A 22484-nucleotide genomic window follows, 5' to 3' on the forward strand; every position below is an offset into this window, starting at 1 on the left:
TGCTATTCCATCATTAACGAAAATCCGTTGCTTGTGTGATTTAGATTTCACACAAATTACTTTATTTCAAATCTTTCAATAAAAAGTCGAGTTTTTTTTGGAATAAATTTTCTCATTGCATCTCTATCCAAAAAAGTAAACTAATAAATAAGTACCAGGGGAAACTATTAAAATAAAAATTGTTATAATAAACTAATATATAATATTAAAAAAAAATTTTACAATTTCTTGGTGTCTATATACATATAAATCTATACATATATACAACTCTACATCATACCAATCTATAAAGAATCCATGCAAATGAAAAGTTACATTTTAAAATTTTAAATATCTACATAGAACAATCTACATTACACGGTTGAAAATTTTGGTTTATATCTTAAACTTTTAAGTCTACATATATGACTCAATTTATTTTGGTTTTAAATGCAGACCTTTGCAGAGTTTAAAAAGAAATGAGCTCACTTGGTTTGAATTGAAACATTTTGGTTTAAATTTTAGTCCAAAAAATTTCTGTTTTTCAAACCAAGAAACACCAATATTGAAACACTTTTATTCAAATTCAAAAAAAGTTTAAGTCAAAAATATAAAAAACTGGGTTTAACTTCTAACAGTTTAAAATATATACCAGATAAGTTTAAAAGCGTGTTACGTGTAAAACTTTTTGATTTAATTTTTAAATTTTTCATCGAAAATTATATTTTTCATGTGTCTGGACTAAAATTGAAACCAAGATAACTTATATTTTGTTAAATCTACTTATTAGTTTGAATTATTAGTTTGAAAAGCTTAAAATTAGCAGTAAGTTTTGTTAAGTTTAAAAATTAAACTAAAATTTTTGACTGTCTAGCTGCAAAATTAAAAAAAAAATAAAATATATTGAAAATTTATGCTAAACAATATACATATATTAAATGCTTTTTATATATATTGAATAATAGAAAACAAAAACGAAGTAAAATTTTACAAAACTTCGTATATTTTTTATATTTATTTTGCCAGTAGTTAGTGTGTAAAATTGTCTAACTGTGTCAATTTAAGTTTTTTCAATAATAAATTAAAAATTTTAAAATAGTACGATATATAAAACTAATAAAAATAAAAAATAGAAAAAGTGTATAAGAAAAAAAATGTGAACTAAATAAAAAAATAAAGCGTTACATTAAAATATGTCTGTTTTATTTTTAGCCGCCTCGGCAGCAAGTTGATGTTAATTAAGTTAATTTTTCATGTGAACATAAGACTTTGTAAATTAAATTATTTACAGAAATACAAGTTCTCTTGGCGCTGTGGAGGAAAGTTAAATAGAGCATTTTCAGATCATAACTTTTTTTTAGTCAAATGAAACTTTTTAATCAAATTTAAACTTTTTTCAAATCAAACCGAATTTTTTCAATTGAAATGAAACTTTTTTCAAGTTCAATGAAATTTTTTGCAAATCAAATGAAAATCTTATGAAGTCAAATGAAACTCTTTCAAATTAAACGAAATTTTTATCAAGTCAAATGAGACTTTTTTCAGATCAAATGAAATTTTTTTAACCAAATGAAAATTGTTTATTTTTTAAGTAATCCTTTTTCAAATCAAATGAAACTTGTTTCATTTCAAATGAATCTTTTTACATTTCAAATGAAATTTTTACGTTTCAAATGAAACGTTTTCATTGAATTGAATAGGAAAGAAAAATTGCGTACAAAATGGTTTCATTAAAAAAAAGGTTTCATTTGTTTTGAATAAAGTTTGATATGATTTGAAAAAAGTTTAATTTGATATAAAAAAATTTTCATTTGAAATGAAAAAAGTTTAATTTGATGTTAAAAAAGTTTCATTTGATTTGAAAAAACTTTAATTTGGTTTAAAAAAAGCTTCATTTGATTTGAAAAAGATTTATATATGTTTGTTTAATGGTGTGTTCAGTTTATACTTATATTTAAGAATTCATGAGCTTAACACCGGCTTATAATAATTGAATTTCAATTATTATGTTTTCTAAGAGAAACTGAAAAGAAAGAAACATTTACTGGCATATTGCGATGGACCCATTTCGAAAACCGCCAACGTAATCATCATCAGGCAAATTTGTAATGTTATCAAAGGTTTCACCAGGATTCGAACCGTGAATCACATGGTGAAACTGCAGTAGCCTTTAACCACTAGGCCATCCTGCTGGTATTTGTTTTCATGCTTAATTCAGTTTCTCTCATTTCTACACTAACAACACAATTGAGACATTTTGTCTCTATATTGATTTGTGTGCCATGTTGATTTGTTTTTTGTAAAGTTCTTCTTCGTTGCGAATGAGATGAGTTTCTTTCTTTTCAGTTTCTCTTAGAAAACATAATAATTGAAATTCAATTATTATAAGCCGGTGTTAAGCTCATGAATTCTTAAATATAAGTATGAAAGAAATTTAATTAAAACAAAAAAAAAAAAAAAAAACAAAAACCATTTGGTTAAAAAAAGTTTCTTTTGATTTGAAAAAAGTTTCATTTGAAATCAAAACAGATTAATGTAGGATGGCCTGATGCAAACATAGCCTTAGGCAACCAATAACTACAACCCTGTGTGGTAAAATGGAACGGACTGACAAAGGACAGGACAAAAGACTAAAGAGTGACGAAGGTGAATATGAAAGTTTAAGTAATTGCGTGACGGTTGAACTGAACGGACGGCTTTGTATATGTATCGAGCGTGCTTAAAACATTGTAATCTTGTTAAACCAAACTATAATTAATAAATCGAACTTTGTGCAAATAATAAAAGATGCGTACATTCATTGGTGTCTGATCGGCAATCCTACAAGTGGTGTCAGAAAAGGGATACAAAAATCCGACACGCCCACAATCAAGCAAAAGTGCGAACTTTTATATAAAACATTTTCCCAATTTTCGAAAACATATAAACGTGTGCATATATTCGCAAAAAAAAAAAAAAAAAAAAAAAAATGCAGTCGCTAAACTGTTCAACTTTGCGAAAGTATTAAAATACATATTGCCGTTCAATAAAACCGTTCAGTTCAAAGCACAGCCAGCAAGCTGTACCACGCCATCCTAAATCCCGTTGCCCGTTACTTGGATAGCAGCCCAAAACGCAGTTTGCGTTCGCAACTAAATGCAATCGTCGCAGAGAGCAGCGCGACAAACAATAACCCGCAAAGTCAATCCGACTGCATAATTCAGTTGACGAAACTGCAGTTCAAGCGAAACTTTATAGTGAACAGCAACAAAGAGGCAGCAAGGCTATTTGGCAGAATAGTACCACAATACTCCAAACTGCACCATCAGTTGAAAATAAGCGGTTTTATTTCGATCGGCGCCCAAACGCGCAGTGGGGACGAAGCGAGGGAAAAAATAAATTTTGGTTGGCGCTACGAGTGCGCCGCAACGACGAAGGCGAGAATTTTTTGAGTGGAATAGAGTATAAGCAGACTTAAAGTTAGCGCAGCGAGCGCGCATCGACAACGGACGAAAGCATAAAACAAAAATACATTTTGAGTTGGCGCTACGAGTGCGCAGCAGCGACGAATGCGAGCATAAGTTGAGGGCGAGACTGACGAAGTTCCACGAAAGCATCAGCAGATACGAAGAAAAAAGCAGCACAGGCATTCAAGCAGAGCTAAAAATAGGCAGAGCGAGCAAGAAGAGTGGTAAATGTTTGTTTGTTACCAAGGTATGAGCTTAAAATATATTGGCAAATAATATGACCGTTTAGTTTATGTGTATGTATGTACATTTATAAGTCTTCAAACTTAAACCTATGTATGAAAATTGGACACAGAGAATACAAAGAAAATCAATGTGAACAACACAAAAGCGTAATTCAGTGTAAGAAAGAGAATACCTAGAGTGTAGAGAAAATCTAATTAGAACGAAGTAAACCCAATGTAAGGTGAAATAAGAAACCAGAGCAATTTTATAAGAATATTGAAGCAAGTCCAATAAGAAATTTAAGATCAAAACAAACTTGATAATTGCAAAGATAAAATATTATTTAGCTTAGTACATATTTTGGTTTAGTTATTTTAGAAATTTGACCACCAATATCAAAGCGTAGAATATTTAAGTTTATTATTTTTAAACATATTGAGCGACATGGACCGCGAACAGATTTGCAGTTTGACCGTAAATGAACTAAAAGAAAAGTTAGTGTCTCTAAAGTTGTCAACAACTGGACGGAAGGCGACACTGCAGGATAGGTTATGTGAATATTATGGCCTAACTGTTGGCGAAGAAGATGGTTCCTCCGATGCAAGCGATGCAAGTCAAAATTATGCATCGCTTCCCCTGGGTGCTTCGCGCCCGTCATTTACACTTCGTGACATTGAGGGGTCGTTGAAAACTTTTAGCGGTTCAGGTCCCCCATCTATTGAGGAGTGGCTTGATGACTTTGAAGATAATGCTACTGCCGTACAATGGGACGATTTACAAAAATATATCTCCGGTAAACAATTAATGAAAGGGGCAGCGAAGATTTTTGTTCGCAGTCAGCGGGGTATAGTGAATTGGGACTCTCTTAAGCAGTCACTTAAGAAAGAATTTGGCATTTTCACTGCGGCTATTGACGTGCATAAATTACTTCGAAACCGGTACAAGCGCGCTAACGAAGGGTATCGCGAATATTTATATTGTTTAATGGAAATAGGCAAGCCAGTGGATCTTGATGACAAAAGCCTGATCGAGTACTTCGTCGAAGGTATTCCAGATTCTAGATCAAATAAAACCTGCTTGTATCAGGCCAAAAATATAGATGAGTTAAAGCAACAAATTACCATTTACGAGAAAATTCGTTCCGGTCGTCAAACCAGTTCGAATTCGGTTCAAAATTATCGTGGTACAAATGATAAATCCCCGGCTGTGAAGCAAAGTGAATCGCGTCGATGTTTTCAGTGTGGAGCTAGCGGCCACTTAGCTCGCAGTTGCCAACAAAAGTTAAAATGCTTCGAATGCGGCCAATCAGGACACCGAGCTGCTGATTGCCCAAAAAAAGATACTAAATTGAAACAGGAAAAGGGGCGGGTGAATACTTTGGAGGCAAGAAAATGTGTAAAAACCACTGCATGTGCTATTTTTAAAAACTTGACTTGCAATAATTATTCATTTTCGGCATTGCTGGATACAGGCTGCGATTTATGCCTGATTCGCTATGATGTCCTTATGATGTTAGGAGAAATCGAACTGTCGGCCGAAAAGTGTGAGCTCAAAGGTATCGGTGATAGTACACTACGCACGTTAGGAAGCTTTGAAATAAAGTTAGAAGTTGACGAAATTCAGTTAGGTGTCATTTTTCATGTCGTTAGGGAGCGTGATATTCTGTATGAAGCCATCATTGGTAACAGTGTTCTGAAACAAGTCGATTTAATTGTAACGGAGGACAATGTCGTTTTTAGGAAAAAAGTGACCGAGGCCGTTACGCCTCCCAACAGCAATGAGGAAACTGAGTTTCTAAAAGAGTTTAGGAATCTGTGTCTGGCTTTTGAGCCAACAGCTGAGAATAGCGTTGACGTTGAGTTATCCCATCTTGACAGGGTGGAGGCTTCAGAAGTTCGGAATTTAATTCAGAACTATAACCCAAAAAAGAAGCAAAAATCCCCAGTTGATATGAAAATCTCTTTGATAGATGATACTCCGATATATCAAGCGCCAAGGCGCATGTCGTATGCTAACAGGTGCGTAGTAGACCAACAGGTAGCCGAATGGTTAAGGGACGGAATTATTCAACCTAGCTCGTCAGAATATGCTTCTCCAATAGTACTCGTGGGAAAAAAAGATGGAAGCAAGCGACTGTGCTGCGATTATAGGCGCCTAAATGAAAAAATTATGAAAGACCACTTCCCCATGCCTCTAATAGATGACGTGCTAGAGAAGTTACAGAGTGCACGTGCGTTTACTACTCTAGACCTAATGAACGGGTTTTTCCATGTGCCTCTCGAGGTGACGTCAAGGAAATTTACTTTGTTCATTACCCACCAAGGACAGTACGAGTTCCTTTATGTCCCATTCGGCATATGTAATTCTCCCGCGGTATTCTCAAGATACATATTATCAGTGTTTAGAGATTTAATACAAGATGGCACAGTAGTAACGTATATGGATGACCTCATCATTCCCTCTAAGGATAAAGATGAAGGAATCCGTAAGTTGAAAAAAGTTTTAGAGCGAGCAATGGACTACAACATGCGTATCAAGTGGAGTAAATGCCAGTTTCTCATGGAGAAGGTTGACTTTCTAGGCTATATCGTTGAGGGTGGAACAATTAGACCATCAAAAATTAAAACAATTGCGGTCGAGTGTTTCCCAACGCCTGCTGATCGGAAGAGCTTGCAAAGGTTTTTAGGGCTGACTTCCTATTTCCGCCGTTTCATTGAGGGTTATGCTGTGGTCGCTAAACCACTGTCCGATTTGTTGCGACAGGGTGAAAAGTTTGTTTTTGGTGAGGCTCAGGAAGCAGCGTTTAGGCAGTTAAAGGCTTCATTAGTAAGCGCGCCCGTGTTGCGTTTGTACAACCCAAAAGCGTTGACAGAGGTGCATACAGATGCGTCCATGCATGGATACGGTGGAGTGCTTCTGCAAAGAGATAGCGAGGACAGACAACTTCACCCAATACAATACATGAGTAGGAAAACCACTCCAGTGGAAGAGCGTTACCACTCATACGAACTTGAAGTTCTCGCAATCGTCTCAGCGTTGAAGAAGTGGCGCGTATACTTACTGGGCATCCCGTTCAAGATAATAACGGATTGCAACGCATTCACTATGACGATGCGGAAGAAGGATGTGCCTGTAAGAGTATCACGTTGGGCTCTTTTTCTACAAGATTTTAATTACGAAATAGAGCACAGGTCAGGTAGCAAAATGAGGCACGTTGATGCCTTAAGTAGGATGTCGTGTTTATTGTTGGAGGATTCGCTAAAGTTCAGACTGCAGCAGGCACAAAGGGAAGATGATTGGGTGCGAGCAGTACTAAAAGTACTCGAAACGGAGAGTTATGATGACTTTTATATTAAGCATGGAGTTCTACACAAAGATCCCACCAAGGAACTTTTAGTAGTACCCGCTCAAATGGAGGAAGAGGTCATACGCATAGGGCATAATCAGGGACACTTTTCAGCTAAGAGAACACAAGATGCGGTCGAAAAGTCCTTTTATATTCCTAAATTAGCTTCAAAGGTAGGGAAGGTGGTAAAGAGTTGTGTGCAGTGCATCATCACCGAAGCAAAGAGCGGTAAGAAGGAGGGGTTCTTGGAGCCTATATGCAAGGAAGACCGACCATTGTGCACTTACCACGTAGACCATGTTGGGCCAATGGAAAAGACTAATAAACGGTATGCCTACATCCTCGTCATAGTTGACGCATTTTCTAAATTTGTATGGCTCTATCCAACTCGTAGTACTGGAGTAGACGAAGTAATTGATAAGTTGAGAAAACAATCTTCTATTTTCGGGAATCCGAAACGCATAGTAACAGATAGGGGCGCGGCTTTCATGGCTAACGCATTTAAGATGTACTGCGAAAGCGAATCCATTCAACATCTGCTGATCGCTACGGGAGTGCCAAGAAGTAACGGCCAAGTAGAGCGAATCAACCGAATGATTACCCCAATGCTAGCTAAACTGTGTCTTGAAACACCAGCAAATTGGTACAAGTACATAGAGAAAGTGCAGCAGACACTCAATAGCACACCCCCTAGAAGTACAAACATAACGCCGTTTAAGTTGTTAACTGGAGTAGAAATGCGAACAAAAGCCATGCCCGAATTGAATGAATATCTTGAAAAAGAAGCGATGGAAGAACTGGACAGGTCAAGAGAAGATCATCGGAGAGAAGCGCAGCAAAATATTAGGAAAATCCAGCAAGAAAATCGAAAAACTTTTGACAGTAAGCGAGCAGAAGCAACGAAATACAAGTTAAGCGAATTAGTAGCCATCAAGCGAACCCAATTCGGAAGCGCCCTACGACTTCGACCAAGATTTTTTGGACCGTACAAAATCGTTAAAATTCTACCTCACGATCGTTACGAGGTGGAAAAGATAGGCGAAGGAGAAGGACCCAAGCGTACTAGCACGGTCGCAGAGTTCATGAAAAAGTGGGAACCATCGTCTGAGGCCAAACGATAACTCAGGATGGCCGAATGTAGGATGGCCTGATGCAAACATAGCCTTAGGCAACCAATAACTACAACCCTGTGTGGTAAAATGGAACGGACTGACAAAGGACAGGACAAAAGACTAAAGAGTGACGAAGGTGAATATGAAAGTTTAAGTAATTGCGTGACGGTTGAACTGAACGGACGGCTTTGTATATGTATCGAGCGTGCTTAAAACATTGTAATCTTGTTAAACCAAACTATAATTAATAAATCGAACTTTGTGCAAATAATAAAAGATGCGTACATTCATTGGTGTCTGATCGGCAATCCTACATTAATGTTAAGAGAAAAAAGATTTAATTAAAAAAGAAAATAAATTTCATTTGGCTAAACAAATTTCATTTAATTTGAAAAAAGTTTCAATTTAAATGAAAAAAGTTTAATTTGAAGTGAAACAATTTTTTATTTGATTTAAAAAAAAATTTATTTGACTTGAAAACGATTTAATTAAAAAAGAAAAATACTCCAATCGGTTCAAAAAGTTTCATTTCATTTGAAAAAAGTTTCATATGGAAGGAAAAAGTTTAATTTGAAGTGAAAAAAATTTCATTTGAAATGAAAAAAAGGTTTCATTTGATTCAAAAAACTTGAAGAAAATTTAATGTAAAAACAAAAGGTATGACGTGGTTGAATGCGTTTTTAACACTTCAACCATCGTAGGGGTGCGGGTTCAAATCCCACTCCCGGGGAAAAGGATTTGAAGAGATTTACAAAGTATAATCGAAACAGCTATCGCCTTGTCCATCCTGATGTCACGTTGTTTAAATTTATCCCAAATTATAAAATAAAAAAATTTCATTTTGTTGAAAATGTCTCATTTGATTTGAAAAGTTTCATTTCATTTGAAATGAAAAATGTTTTCATTTGATTTAAAAAAGTTTTATATGACTTGAAAAAGATTTAATTAAAAAAGAAAAAAAAATTCATTGGGTTGAAAAAAGTTTCATTTGATTTGAAAAAAGTTTAATTTGACTTGATAAAAGTTTCATTTGATTTGAAAAAAGTTAAATTTGATTTCAAAGAAAGTTTCATTGGATTTGAAAAAACTTTCATTTGATTTGAAAAAAGTTTCATTTGAAAAGAAAAAAGTTTAGTTTGAAGTGAAAACTTTTCATTTGAAAAGAAAAAATTTTCATTTGATTTATAAAAGTTTTATTTGACTTGAAAAAGATTTAATTAAAAAAGAAAAAATGTCATTTTGTTAAAAAAAAGTTTCATTTGATTTGAAAAAAGTTTCATTTATAAAAGTTTCATTTGATTTGAATAAAGTTTAATTTGACTTGATAAAAGTTTCATTTGATTTGAAAAAAGTTAAATTTGATTTCAAAGAAAGTTTCATTGGATTTGAAAAAACTTTCATTTGATTTGAAAAAAGTTTCATTTATAAAAGTTTCATTTGATTTGAATAAAGTTTCATTTGACTTGATAAAGTTTTCATTTGATTTAAGAAAAGTTTCAGTTGACTTGAAAAAGATATAATTAAAAAAGGAAACAAATTTCATTTGGTGAAAAAAAGTTTCATTTGATTTGAAATGAAAAATGTTTTCATTTGATTTAAAAAAGTTTTATTTGACTTGAAAAATATTTGATTAAAAAAGAAAAAAATTTCATGATTTTAAGCGGGGACTGCCCTCATTGCTTTTTTTATTTGAAGCAATTTTTAATTTGTAATTTATTTAATAATTTGGGCCAATTTAAACCACGTGACGTCACGACGGACAAAGCGACAGCTGTTGATAAAATATTCATTTGATTTGAAAAAAGTCCATTTCTCTAAAAAAAATTCATTTGATTTTAAAAAAAGTTTCATTTCACATAAAAAAGCTTCAGTTGATTTGAAAAAAGTTTCATTTGAAAATGCTAGAAAAAATTGCTTAATATCAGTTGAAATGTTACAAACTATCGGCACTATTTCCATTTAAGTATATGCAATGTAAAATGAACTTTTATTCGTAAAATTTAGCAGTACATTTTTTAGCAATGCAAAGAATAAGTAATTTAAACGAGCAGAACAAAGTACAACATAAAGAAGAAATTTCAATTAGAAATATACGGTGTTTTCGAAAGTTTATACACATACATACAAACATACTTTAAAAGCTTATATATTAAGTCAAATTACTATTATAAATATACTAAATAATAATCATAGATATAAGCATATACAAATATGTTAAAAATAATTTTCAATTAAAGTTAATAAATTATGAAAAAGAAATACATATTATATCAATTAAAAAAAAGGATTTATTTTCAATCAAAACTGACATCAATGGGTAAGTTTTTTCTTATTTTAGAGCGATATACTTAATGTCAGCACAAACTTGAGATAAATTTCTCGCGCCAGAACAAAAAATGCACAAAAAGTCGACCATCCAAAATTTTCATATACTTCAGATAATTTCACACAATAGTAATACCTTGTCGCGATGTATCGCCAAGAAGATTCAATAACTTCAACGGTGCACAGAGGCGTGTGTCCGAGTAATGCCCGTGTAGATATTTGGACTTTGGAGTGCATGCATTCAGGACACTGGTTCTATGCCAGTCGAAGTGAAACAACCGTGGAGTCTGCATTTTTAGACTTTAGAATCCAAGGTTACTTCCTTGTTTACCCTGGCGTTATACACCGTCTGAAATGAAGCTAGTAAAATCAGCTTAATTTTTCTTGAATGAACAGTTATTTAGTAAAGTGGATCGCAGTATGGCTAATTCAAAGGAGTTTTTTTTAAGTGGTAAAACTTTTGTGGTCATTTCAAAAGAGGAAAAACTTTTTATCTCAAGTTAACAGTATTCTGTAAAAATTACAGATACCCAGTCAGGTCAAGTTAGGTTGAACTGACCGGTCAATATATACCTCATATAGACTAAATTTGTTGTCCATAGCGTTGCCAGACCTTGTTTGACGACCAAACGAAAGAGCCCCAATCAGGTGCCAGGACTTATGATATAGAAGAACTCCTCCCTCATGGTAAATACTAGAAGTTTTCTTGGAGCTAGCTTATTAGCTGCTTCGAGATATGGTAGCTCTGCCGCCACTAATAGCTGAAGACTTGACCCTATGAGCGCAGGACACGAACACAGCACGTGCTCAACCGTTTCTTCCTGCAGCTCGCACTTCCTACATCTGCTGTCACTGAGGAGGCTTAACCTATAAGCATGTGATGCCAGAAGGCAGTGTTCAGTTGGTGTGCTTGTTATGAGCCTTAAGTCTTCTCGCTTCAGACATATGATACAGGTTTTGGGTCTAGAATCGTAGGCTATGCACGTGATGTTCGAAATTTTGCAGCCCCGTGCTTCTGTCCACGCCTTTGCTGCTTGGTGGATCATATGAAACTCAAGTTTCTTTTAGATTTCTCCCAAACGAATTGAATAATGAAGGCTTCGAGTAGCAGAATGAAGAGACAACGTTCGGCCGAAGGCGACAAGCCTGCTTACAAGAGGTAGAAAGTACCCAGTCCCAGAGCGCAAGGCATAGCAGCCGCATAGAAAAGTTATTCTAAAAGTGTAGGACAGATGGGCTCAAAAAGGTAGTAACTATCTCGAAAGCAATAACCACGAAACCTCCAAGTCAGATAGAGGTCGTCAAAATTGGCGATTTTCCAACCGCGGATGTAGAAGTAGGAGGTACGTCAAAGGGAGATAACGCTAAGAATCCGGTTTTCTCCGAGATGCCAAAGAGAGGTAACACTAAGACTCCGGCTGCTTTCGTGAGAATGAGTGATGTGGAGAGTAGCCACTGACTCTCGCCCTGGTTGATCATAGCAATATTTTAGGAGATATTACTGAAGAAAGGTAAAACGGAAGCTTATTAGCTTAATCCTCAATATGATGTGGGAAGATCAAAGTCAGCTCCTTCGAACCTTAGATTTGGCGGTGTTGTACAATGATGTGAAGATGTTTACGTGCATCAACATAGCGAGCTTGCGGCACATAGCATTCACGCTTAGGGAGTAGAAGACCCGAGGATAACAATCGAACATCAAACATCACGACGAAGGTGTTGGAGGGGTAAAACAGCCCAATGGTGCAGCGACTCTTACAAGTAAACTTCCAAACCAATAAAGGGGCGTCGAGAAAACTCCTCCTAATCCTTGAGGAGGGTTCGTTTGACATGTCGCCATGGCTCCTGGCTCTCATCGGGATGAAAGGTTTCTGTGTTCAGCGCGCATGGACTTGACGTTTACTAGGCTGCGCTTGCCAGGCTAAGACTACAGCTACGAACGTACATAAATTATTGTTTTATCTTGCATCTCTTACAAAACTATATCTAAATAAGATCAAAGAAATTGTTTTTACTACGACTTCGAATTATTTAAGTCCCTTCTTTATAACATAAACATTTTTCGCATTACTTATATGCAAATTTTTACCAAATATTTAATGACAACAGTAAATAAAAGTTGTATGAAAGCTCTTTGTTCCGCAATCTAATTCATTACAATTACATACATAAATATGTTTATATGTAAATTTATATTTGAAAGCACTTTTATGAGTTCAAATGAGCAGCTAATAAATTATGCAAATATTCTGGCTAATATCCTGCCGCTAAAACTCACACACACACAAACATGGGCATACACTGACATAATTTGATATACGTAAGCACGCAAAAATTTAGTTAATGAAATAAAATGAAATAAGTCAACGCATGAAAAGAAGCTTATCAGCTATTTCCGAAGATTGTTTTCCGATCAAACGAAGATAATAACAAAGAAACGCAGCGCAGAAGGGATCAGCAGGAAATGCTACCTTTTTTGCTTAAGTCACATCATCAAAAGTAATAAATTAAATGGTAAAAATCTATGAATGTGTTCGTGTACGTATGCAAATTCCGATTGCAGCAAATCAAAGTAAGTGAATCCGTAGCAAAAAAAGATAAAACATAAAATTGCAGCGCCACCGCCTGGCCTGTGTGCTGTGTTAGATACGCAGCAGCTTGACGTAGACGTAGAATAAATTGTAAGACACAGAACTGTATCATCCACAATTATTGATACGTAGTGCATAATTTAAGTTTTATAATCCTGTAACATAAATAAATATTAATAATTTGTACAGCTGCCAAGTAGAAAATTCGGACGACGTTGTTAGTGCAGTCTCGGAAGCTTTTTCCCACACCGTTAATCGAAATCCTTTAGGATGCCCTTCGCAGTTAAGACAGATCTAATACTGTTCAGAAACAGAAAAAATACCCCAATTTCGCCGTACTTCACTATCTGGTAGAGAGCTCTCGCACTCAACTAGAGCTAAGTACCTTATAGTCGAAATAGACAACAAGCTCAACTGAAAACTCAATATTGAAAGATAGGTAGAGAAGGCGTACATCGCTATGAGAATAGTGAGTAGAAACTGGGGCCTAAGATCACAGCTTACGACGTGGCTTTACCCTGCAGTCATAAGGCCCATCGTATTGTACGGACCAATAGTGTGGTGGCCAGCCCTGGAAAAGAAAAACAACATTAAACAACCAAACAAAGTACAACGGACAGTCACTGTAGGGGTAAAAGGAACACCTAAGCCGTCTCCAATAGACGCGTTAAATGTTATCCTTAACCAGGTGCCACTAGAATCCCGCAGACGCCGTACAGCTATTACTTCTACCATCAGAGTAATTGAGCCCAGATGCTGAAGCGAGAAGCAGTATGGCCATACAAGTATGCTAAAAAGGCTACCCGAAGTGGATTCGACAACAGATTACGTTTGGCGTATATTGAACTTTGGCAAACATTTTAAGGTAAGGATGCCCTCGAGAATTAGTTAGCCAACATGGTGCGTGAGCAGGATCTCACCTCTCTATTTACTGACGGGTTCAAAATGGACAGCAATGCTGGTGCAGGGGAATATTCCGAACAGCTAGAAATCGCACCCAATCCGTCTTTTAAACTCAGCTGGTATATTTCAAGCAAAGCTACTAGGAATAGAGATAGCCTGTTGCTTCCGGCTGTATAGCTCTGTAAGCGGTCGAGAGGTATGTAAATTCTAAGACAGTCAAGCAGCGCTTAAGGCGTTGGACTCACCACTTACGTCCTCTAAAGCCTTCGATAACTGTAAGAAGGTGCTGCACAATGCAGCAAACTCAGCGTCTATTACTCTCACAATGCGAAGCGTGCATTAAGAATATATACGGCAATGAAAAAGCGGATGAACTGGCAAAGACCGATGCATAGTTGGGCATCAGCGATGCAGTCACGGTATGTCGACTGCTCAAATCAATAGCCAGTGGCATTTGCATCTATTTCAAAAAAACCGGCATTCAAAAGTAATACTCTACGGTTCCGCCGGTCAATATTGGTCATGTTAGATCACCAAAAGATTTAGCCTATAACAAAAAAAAAAAAAAAACAGAGGATTTACTAAAGTTGTCTAGGAAAGAAATATTTAGAATGACAGCCACAATTACGGGAAAGAATGGGTGTCCTCTACAACGACATGTGCAGGAGGTGTAATCCAAAAGGGTATAAAGAAACAGTCAAACATTTCTTCTGCTAATGCCCAGCCCCTGCAAGTATAAGGTACCGAACTCTTCGCGGTCTGGTGCTGTCCGGTCTAAGAGAGGTATCGAAATGCTCCAGAAAGGCTAGCTGATAAATTAGTAATTTTTATTTACTGCTACGCTTTGTTTATCGAATGTTGTCATTTTCTACAGTTTTTATTTCCCATTTTAACCGATTTTTTGGATTTCGAGAACACATTTTGATGTGTTTCCTCCATTTTTCTAGTTTTGTTGGCATCTTATCGGTAACAACCGATATCGGCAATTTATTTCTTTTATTTCGGCTTATTATACCATCGAAATTATCTTCGATTTACTTATTTTTTATCGGCTTGTTATCGACGGGTCATCAATCACCGATAATAACCGGAAACAAATTGATATCACTCCGACGGCAAATCGGTAATACGCCGAAAATAAATTGGTAAAACTCTGATAACTTTTGGATAGAAAATCGATAACTTTTTGATAACAAATCAACTTTTCGATAGCAAATCGATAAAAAACGCCGATGTCCAATTGGTTACACTACAATAACAAATCGTTAAATTTTCGATAACATGTCGAAAACAAATTGGTAATTCTCCAAATTGATTATTCCCGATAACATTTTGATAAATAATCGTTCAGTCTTCGATAAAAAAATTATAAACTTTGGAAAACTATTTGGTAACTATTCGATAACACGGTTATGAACCCTTGGCATCGTTAGGAAATTCATAGAACTTCGATACCAAATCGATAACTAAACAAATAATTAACATCTCGATTACAAATTGATAACAAGCCGTCCGACTTCGATTTCTTTTCTAGCTTCGGTTTTGTTGTCTAATCTTTTCTTTCCTCTACCCTCCATATCTGTTCTCGTTTCCGTCCCTTTCCTTTTTTTCTTGTCCTCTCCTATTTTCCTTTCTTTTTCTTTCCCTTCCTTTCCTTTCATTTCAGCTCCTTGCCTTGCCTTATCTTCGATAAGCATCATTATTACCATTCACGTTATTATCGACAGTTATTATATTCTGCCTTTCTTAATTTCCGTTACCTGATTTGCTGTCTGATTTCACTCATATCAACTCTACCATGTACATTGTTCCCAAATTACGCTAAATTGTACGGACTTCGATTACGCTCAAATTTTGTATTCCCCCATATATCATACTACTTCCAAACACTGCGCTTGCTTGCCTTTATGGATACCCCTATACCGTGAAAAAAGATGTGGAAAAATAAATATTCTAGATAAACAATCATTTACTTAATGGCGCTTAACCCTTTAAACGGTTTTGCCCGTCCAACAAATCGCCCCATTTCCCTTTTCGCTCTGCCAACTGGCGCCAATTGGTCACATCAAGGGAACCGATTTACCTGCTCCTTAGAGCCAATTGGGGGCCGCCCTCTTCAATTAAAAGATCTGCTTTTCTAATTAGAACTTTCTACTCCTTTTAGAAAAATTTTTCAAGATGCAATTTCAAAATCAATCAAAAGTATTACATTTAAACTGCAAGTAAGACGTATTCTACGCCAAAAATTGCTATCGCGCCATGGCAAAAAAGAACGCTTAGCAAAGTTAGTAAGACGACAATATTATTGAGCAGAAATTATTTTTTATTCAAGCATTAAATTGTTTTGAATGCCAGTATATGACACACAAACATTCATAACGCACACACATACAAAACAGCCAGTTTTACGTTAGGTAGTGCTTCTGTAGCCACCTGCTTTGCATTACATGAGGTTTATACGCCTTAAGATATGCATCTATAAAAGCGAATCTCTAAAAATTCATTTAAGCAGGGCGATTCTCTTTTTTTTTGTCATTCTGGCTACATTGCTGCCCATATTCCACAACCACCAATACTTCTTTAATAATCAAATTACCTTGTATAAGCCAAAAGGAGGATGTGAGTGTGGGGAGATGTACCTTCATACGCTAAGAATTGGCTTTAGCCTCAAGCATTCGTTGTTGCCCAGCAGCAGCTGAATTTGTTCTCAGCATTTGTTGTTATTATCTTCTGCTATGCTAAGTTATACAAGCATTATAATTTATTTATATATTATAAATGTCGTATGCAAAGTTTGAATTGACGACATCAATATCCTGCAGCAGAATATCAAAAATAATTTGTTTGACAATAAAAGACGATAAACATTAAAATTATCATTGGTGCTTATGTAGATGGTGGTAAGTGAAGAAGGTAGCAAAAAGGAAGAGTGAGAGTATTTAGAACTTGATGAAGCGGGCAGGAGGTAAACACTTTTATATTTTGACAAATATGACAATATTTAGGCTACACTTTTCTTTGAATTGAGAGTAGTACACTTTATGCAAACTCGAGCGCCCATCTTTTTCTCCCCCCTATAACCTGGTTTCCTTTCAACTCCCAGCTTCCATAGGTACCACCATGGTTCCTCTTTCATTCATGGCCAAGTTTCTCATGGAGCAGAAGATTCTCTAAGGCGAAGATGACGAAGAGTTACACACTGCATAAGGTGCCCCATACTTTTTTTTGTCATATATTGCAGATATAGAGAGGACTTCCGAGCATTAAGCGAACCGTGGTCATGGAATGAATGAGACCACGTTAACGTGTACTATTGCAGTGGCCTCTACATAAGTACCTGATGCCCTCTGGTTGCAATTAATTACATTAGGATATGGGGCGTCATGTCCCAGCTGACCTACATTTGCTATAATCGTGGGATTTAAATTCAATCTAAAATACCAAAATACAAAACCGAATCAGCTGCTATGGGGAGATGGCTGATGTAGAGATCTACCAGGACGAATTTCGGGTCGAATCTCAATTAGTAATCGCGCACGAGGATGAACATAGGCTTCTCTCCTCCCCAATCTAACCAGCTTAGCCAGGCTGTGAAGCATATTCGGCTAAGTGATGCCGCTATCGTAAAAGCCAGAAGCGACTTTTAGCTAGAGGTTTCATGTACGGATAGGCGAGGAAACTCACCAAGGAATATACGTTATAGTGATCCGGTCCAGCCTTTATTTAATCGGACAAGGAAATATACTCGCTCACTAAATTTTATTAAAATATATCAAAAAATTAGAAAACAGTTTGCTTTCAAACAGACAGATGGGCCACCGAACCAGGCTGAATCAACACAGATTTTCAACCTGATCATTTCAATATGCTTATTGATGGGTCTATCTCTTTTCCTGTAAAGACTTGCAATTTCGAGACTCGGAGCAAACTTAATATATCATTCCGTTTTATTACGAGTATAAAAAGTATAGAAAGTATCGAGAGAAACGAAAAAAATGAAGGAATTTCATCACCGATAGCGCACCAAGTTCCTGCCTTGGCGATTCTGGCCGTTGCGTATTAAGTCATGCTAGCTAAATCTATTACTTCATAGCTTACGCCAATAGCGGGCACCAAGAGATATCGTGTCTTCTTCCACTTGTCTCTGTCATCTCACTAGACGCTCTGTCAACTCTTACTTCTTCCAAATAAAGGAGCCGATAGGAGTGGCGTACCTTTTAAGCCGGAGCGTCTTCGTCCACTCCAAAATTGAAAAAAAAAAAATATAAAAGTCTGATATTTCAGTATCAAATACACTAGTTATTCCACTTCTATGGAAGGACCAGATACAAAGCCACGTAAGACCGCTTGATTCTTCAAATTGGCACTAATTAACGAAACGAGGAAGAAATTGGGGGATTCAATGGCTTGCCAGCGCAACTCATAGCTCCTGAAACGCGTTGCGAAGTCGGTTTTTTTTTAGCAGGCGGGGCTCAGTGAAAATTTTCGGACAGAGAAGACAGCAGAGAAATAAAAAGGTAATGGTAAGACTTGGAGTATGCAAACATTTACTTGGGTTTTCTTAATTTACAAAATTTTAATACAGCGGTTTCGACACGTCACTATGCCGTTAATAAATAAATGCCACACAATACAGTTGCAATGTAAGTAGGTGAGACAACAAGTAGCTACGCATCATGAACACAGCAGCTAAGAACGTAGATGACATTACACACACATAGTGCACACCACGATAAAGAGCGCAGATGACATTACACTAACATACATATAAAAGACGACAGCGAATATGAGAAAAAACCGATGATAAAAATAAGTAAACAACTTATCGAGAAGGCTGATCGTAAAAAGTCTAGATCCTGAAGGAAAAAGGCGAACGAGGCAGCTGAGAGTATTTAAAACGGCGCATTCTATGTGTTGGTTTGTCAGTTTGGTTTTAACATACTATAAGTGAGGTACTCGAAAACATAAAATTGTGAAGATCTACTACCATAGTAGTGCTGTTAGTAAAGAGTATTTTAATTACAGAACCTTTGAGTGTTCCATGATTCGAAAGAAAACAGAAGGCAAATTATAAACGATACATTTTGCGATACGCAATAATATTTTGTTTATTTGATGGTTCGAAATTTCTTTTTTATTCCACTTCTTCTCAAGTTCTCGCGAGAGGTTCTTTAGTAAAATTTTCCAATGAGATTTTAAGAACATTTTAACTCTGTAGCGAATTTCATGATATCATTTTATTTATACTGTGCAAAAAATGAGTCAAACGACTTTGGAAGAGAATTAAATGTTTAAGGAAAATGCTCCTAACTTAACTATATTTCAGCTCTTTTTATGGTATCAGTTATGGTGCGTATGTATGGGCCTATGGTCTAGAAGAATACTGTGGGGTACAGTGCCGATGAAGGAAGAAACAGGAAGCGGGCGAAAAAGAGGGAAACTGGAAGTAATAAGAAGATGGATAAGATAAGCTAATTGACGGGAACATCGGAAAAGAGTGAACTGCGAAAAAAATAGAAGCCGTTACTAGAGTAGAGTTACCCTTATCATTAAAAAAGAAGACTGCAGGTCCGGTAATTTAGTCTATGTGAGGTCTACGTTAGTCCCGGATCGGCCAGTTCAGCTTAACCTAACACAATACTCTTTTGCATCGGCTTCCACAGAATGCAGTGCCTTCGAACTTAGAAATTCTAGACAGTGTCTTTGCTTACAATTCTATGATGGCGAAGCGACCTAAGGCTTTTCTTTTACGTATATTTAAGGCAGTTTACAAATCCTGATTTGCTACAAAAGTGGCTTACAAATTTAAGAGTAACGCTTGTGGCATGTCCTTTTTAATGCTTAATGCGTTTTCATAATAATCGTACGTAAATTTTTTGTCATAGCAATTTGTAAACATTCAACCCCCACCTAAAGTACTTATTCGTTTACTCTTGAAAATGTACTATTACAATTTGCTACACATTTTGCCCTCTACAGAGCAGATTTTCTTGTCGATTACTTTGTAAAATCAGAGCAAATTTTCAAGCCGTAGAAGATAATTCATTGGTACAAATAATTGATCTGAGGTTATTTAGCTATCAATAGCCGCCGGCATGAATATAAATTGAATAAGTTGTGTGGCAATATCTTAATTTCTCCCTTAATGTGTATTTGCTGCTTACTTTTTTAAGTAATTCATTCTCAAAACATTATAATTGCGTGACTTGAATTTACCTGCAAAACAGCACATTATTCGATTAATATAAACGAACTTTTGGCTGAGAAACAAATGTAGGCCAGATTTTAAGGATTTCGTCCAGATAACCAGATAACCAGGCAGACATTGAAAGTTTACAGAAAAATAACTACTTGAAAAAACAATTTGGGCTAATTGTTTTAAGTGACACCGTAAACAACATCTCACAGCAGGAAAAGAAGCTAACTACGACCTAACTACAAATTGGTTTCCAATAAACTAGCGTGCACTATAAACTGTTTATTTTCTTTCCAAAAAGCAATGTAACTACTTTTGTATGGTAAAGGCAGCTAAATAGTCCGGCTCTTACTATTAATTTCTGCAGTTGTGTTAGTTAAGTTTGAGTTCGCTGGACCATAGTGAAAGCCCCAAACTAAAAACCCTACCAGAAACCAGGCCCAATGTATATTCAAATAACTCCGTCGTCTTGGCAAATACTAGAAGCTTTGTAGACCTTGTGCCAGTTGCAGTTCTAGATACGATAGCTGTATCATCCCTATTAGCTGGAGTTATAGCCTGGTAAGCGCAGGGCGCGACCACATAACGTAATTTCGGGCTTGTGTTCCCCAGCGGGTTAGGGGATTAGAATATACCCGTGGTAGGTATGCCTGTCGTAAGAGGCGACCAAAATACCAAATATATTCAAGGGGTTGTGAAGCGCAACCCTTTCAAGGGGTTGCCAGCGCAACATATAGCTTCTCCAACTCATTTTTCAACCTCACTTCTCCGTGGCGAATCCTGTTTCATTAACAGCCGAGGCTCTGGCGACATCGAACTCCTCATGGATCCAGAGGCTGGGAGGGTGGTGTGGCCTGCCGTTGCATGTGGTCATAAAAAATCGCTCCCGAGATGTTCAGGCTTGGTACCGTAACTTAATGGATCTGCATCCGGCAAAGGACAACAGTACAAGGCTTTCGGGAGTGCTCTTATCGCTACAACAACAACAAAAACCACATAACTTGCTCGATCGTTTCCTCCTCTTAGTCGCACTTCCTAAAACTACTATCATTGACTATGCCTAGTACGTCATTTGAAAGCATATGATGACAGATGGCAGTCTCCAGTCAGAATACCCGCCATGAGCTCAAAGTTCTTTGTTTTTAATGATAAGAATAACTTTATTAGTCTAAGGTTGTAAGACCTATACATGATTTTCGACTCGGTCGACTCCCGCGCTTGGGTCCACGCGTTTCCCACTGAGGCAATCATGTGCATCTTTCGCCTTCTGTCAATATCGCCCAATCTGATTGGGAGGTCTAGGCAGCGCGAGGGATGCACCCATTTTAGCTAGCACATCCGCTCTTTTATACCCATTGTTTATTTTCATGGCAATGTACCAAAAAACAACAAAATCTCACAACAAACCAAAACCACAATTTCCTTTACTCTACTAGGTCGCCAGTTTTGTTTATTATTCTTCATTATTTCCATGCACCTCGCAGATTGCCACATGTCCAACCAATTAGTTCACGTAGGCCCTGAGACGCAATATGGATGCTAACTTCTCCCTATGCCGATTGTGTCCAGGGATTGCTTATACTGTAACATACTGTAACGAATTCTGGGAAATTCCTGATAATTATGCACCTTCTGCTAACATTCGAATCGCTGAACTGTCGAATAAATAACTCCAATATTGAGTACTGCAAAATGGTCTTTATTAGACTAATTTGGGGGTAGCACTTCACAATTATACTTCAGTTTACAACTAATAGCGTGCTTAAATCAAACTGATTACTGATTCCTCAGCTTACGCTGCTTTTATACTCTCGGTTATCTCGTTCGCCAATTCTCCTAAGGTCTAGTCGTTTCACGATCATGTGTTCTAGAATAGCTACACGTCATGCTTGGTTACCCAGCTATATACATGTATATTTGTAGTCTATGCTTTTCTTCTAGCTATAAGCGTGTGTGTATGTGTGAGTAACTACTTCTTCTCTTAGCTGATGACTACATATGTGTATGTGAGAGAGTCTTTGTCGCCTTCATGTACGTACGTGCCTTAATGTGTACATGTAGATAAGAGTGGCTGCTTTCTGTTTTTGTTGTTGTGATTATTTACTAACAACATAGTGATGCTAATACTTTCAGAAGTTGTGCTATGTGAGATTATAGCTTAATCGCCGCTTGGGTGTCAATATAAAGGTTGACGCGGCTGCAGTTTCAGCTATTTTCTTCAAGTGTTTCTACGGCTACTAATTCCGCCTGAAAAAGGCTCTAGTGATTTAGCAGCTTGTAGCATCTCTTTATTTCCGGATCAACACAGTTTACGGCTGACCCCACTCCATCCACTACTTTGGATTCATCAGTGTACACCTC

The sequence above is a fragment of the Eurosta solidaginis genome, chromosome 5, assembly GCF_040869045.1.
Source record: "Eurosta solidaginis isolate ZX-2024a chromosome 5, ASM4086904v1, whole genome shotgun sequence".
Classification (NCBI taxonomy): domain Eukaryota; kingdom Metazoa; phylum Arthropoda; class Insecta; order Diptera; family Tephritidae; genus Eurosta; species Eurosta solidaginis.